This window comes from Pimephales promelas, chromosome 21 (genome assembly GCF_988280905.1).
Source record: "Pimephales promelas chromosome 21, fPimPro1.hap1.1, whole genome shotgun sequence".
Taxonomy (NCBI): Eukaryota; Metazoa; Chordata; class Actinopteri; order Cypriniformes; family Leuciscidae; genus Pimephales; species Pimephales promelas.
The window spans coordinates 26,938,557-26,941,474 of record NC_142789.1 but is presented as its reverse complement, the minus strand read 5'-3'; positions in this window follow the sequence as shown (position 1 = coordinate 26,941,474).

Sequence of the window (2,918 nt, the reverse complement as noted above, 5' to 3'; positions counted from 1 at the left end):
TGTTTGATTTTAAGTTGTGAACTACGACCCAATATAAACAGACATAATCCGTAAAATCAATTATTTCTGTACTTCAATTGAAATGTGTGCCGTTGTGCAATTTGTGGCATTGGACCTTGCGCCAAGCGTCATGTCCAATGTGAGGTGTGTTCACCTTGTTCTAAAACATAGAAATCCCTTATGTAATCATTACATGTTTGGCTCTGACATAACATCCAAGGTATACTTTTTTTTGTCCCGGTGCCAAGATATAATATACAGTTTAGCTGCTTTGATACTAGGTAAGTAGTACACAACTATAGACTTTAGTAACTGACTGTTCAAATCCAAGTGAATATTCCTAAGAGGAAGACAAAAACAAGGCACAGCGGAGCAATCTGGCAGAGACATCCGGAGAGTTGCCAGGAGAGGGTGGTTGTCATGATGCTGTTGCTATGGATAGATTTGTTTTGCTGGCTCATCTCTATCTCAGCAAGAAGTGAAAACACTTCTAGAAACACTCTGAGCATTTATAAAGATAATACGGTTTGCAATCCACAAGCTGGTTTTAGATTTAGGTGCATAAGGTTATCACTTATATAGTACAGCCAGTGAGCAAAACATTCCAGGAGTTTGGAACAGTTCAGTTGGGTCTTTTTGGATTGTGACATCACTAAAATAAATATTTTAGTGTAAAAAATATTGATGGTTTAACTTAAAAAAGTAAGTAACCTGGTTGCCTTAAAATCTTAAGTTCATTGAACTTGAAAAAGTGAGTTAATACAATGAAGGAGATTTATTTAATCAGTAGAAGCTCAAAATTATATGTTATCTGAACTAAATAAATTGTTTAAGTTGATTTGACAAAAGAAAAAATGTGATTACTACACTGTAAAAAAATATTGTTGGTTTAACTTAAAAAGTAAGTAACCTGGGTTGCCTTAAAATTTTAAGTTGTATTGAACTGGAAAAAGTGAGTTAATACAATGAGGGAGATTAATTTAATCATCAGAAACTCAAAATAATAAGTTATCTCAACTAAATTAATTATTATAAAGTTGATTTGACAAAAGGAAATATGTTGTGATAAAAAATCTTGAAAATATTTTTTTACAGTATAGTAATATCGTAACTATATTAGCTGGACAATAACTTTATTCTTGAGCTGCTGTAAAGCCAAAAAAATCTCCATTACTTTAATTTCCTATTATCACTGCAAACCTGCTGAAACAGTCATTGTTAAAAGCGCTATATAAATTAAGGTGACTTGACTTGACATTCATTTAATGCAGTTCAACAAACTCTGACTTTTTATCAGCTATGTGGATTTCCTTACTGGAATTCATGTGGCCGATCCCAATTCCTAACCTGCTGCCCTCTGAGGAATTTGCTTGTTTGTCTGCGTGCTTTGGTTGACTTATGGCATGCGTAGCTGTCATCTGCATGCTTTCAGGTCAATACAGCAAGATTCCTGTTAAACAAATGGTGATCACTTCTATCATAGTCATTCACAACCACCAACAATAAATGACATCACAAGTCAGATAACGCTTTCTGACAACACAAATAAATAGGTTATCTGTTACTGCACGGCGACCCTTTGAAAGTGTCTTGTAAACAAATGCATGCTTCAAAATACAGGTCCATAAGGTCACTAAAGACAACAGGGCAGTAAACACATTCACTTTTGTAAAGTGTTTGTCCATTATCAGGAGGCAAGGATGTCAAATTAATAAAAATACAAAAGGGCTTGGTTTTGATTGAAGTAGCCTATTAGATCCCTAAGGCTGGAAGGTATTCAGAATTAAGAAGCTACTTTGGAATTCATATGAAATATTTTTAGACCTCTTATTCTTATACATTCTTGTTGGCAAGCAGAATAATAACTCAAAGCAACTTTTTGTGTCCCTTGAGAAGCACTACTGAGCACAGAGCGCCAGGGGATCTTGTTAGGGGTCAGTTTGTGAATTGTGTTGATGCCTTGGGGTGTAAGCATGTTGTGGAGTCCCAGTTGGCCAGCTTGCTATCATCCTGATAGCTCTCAGAGTAAAGCCACGTGTGACTTCTGAGCGCTCAGTGCTGAGGCTTGTATTGCGTGTTCTCTTTTCTAAAGAAAAGTTTAGAAAGTTGCACTTTTAAATCATATACTAAACGACAAAGATCCTTCCATTGTTCTTTTAAGCCCTGTTATTTTGTCTATTAAGTTCTTGAGTTGGTTACAGGGTTCATGTGAGATCAAAATGTTGGAATGTTGTTCTTTTGTTTCTGCATATTTAAAACGTCATAGGCTATATTACCATGAATTATATACAAATATATCTATAATTAAAAATATACTGTAAAAAAATTATGTGATAAATGAGTTATGCCAAGTTTCTACTTTCACTGCAAAAAAAAATATTTTCATGATTTGTAATCGCAACATTTTATCTTTTGTCAAATCAACTTAAATAAATTATGTAGTTCAGATAACATAATATTTTGAGTTTCTGGATCTCCTTCGTTGTATTAACTCAATTTTTCTATTTCAATGAACTTAAAATTTTAAGGCAACCAGGTTCCTTCATTTTTAAGTTAAACCAACAATATTAAAAGTCAATGTACTTTTAATCTAAAAGTTTAATGTATTTTAAGTTGAAATTACTTAAACATCCAAGTTTATTGTTGGCTATTTAAAATTTAAGGCAGCAACAGATTTTTTTCTAATCTGTTAGTATTGATTAGTTTTTCTTTTTGCATTAACTGAATAGAAAAATTAAGTGTCCTGTGTAGTTTAATAATGGATCTAATGCACCTTTACACAGAACAGATGTTTCTTTTAAATTAATTGTATTTGTCACTGCACGTAACTCAATTGATTTCTGTTAATTTAATAGCAATTATCTTAATTCCCTCTTCTATTCATTGCCAATGGGTGCATTACGGTGAAGTGAATGTAT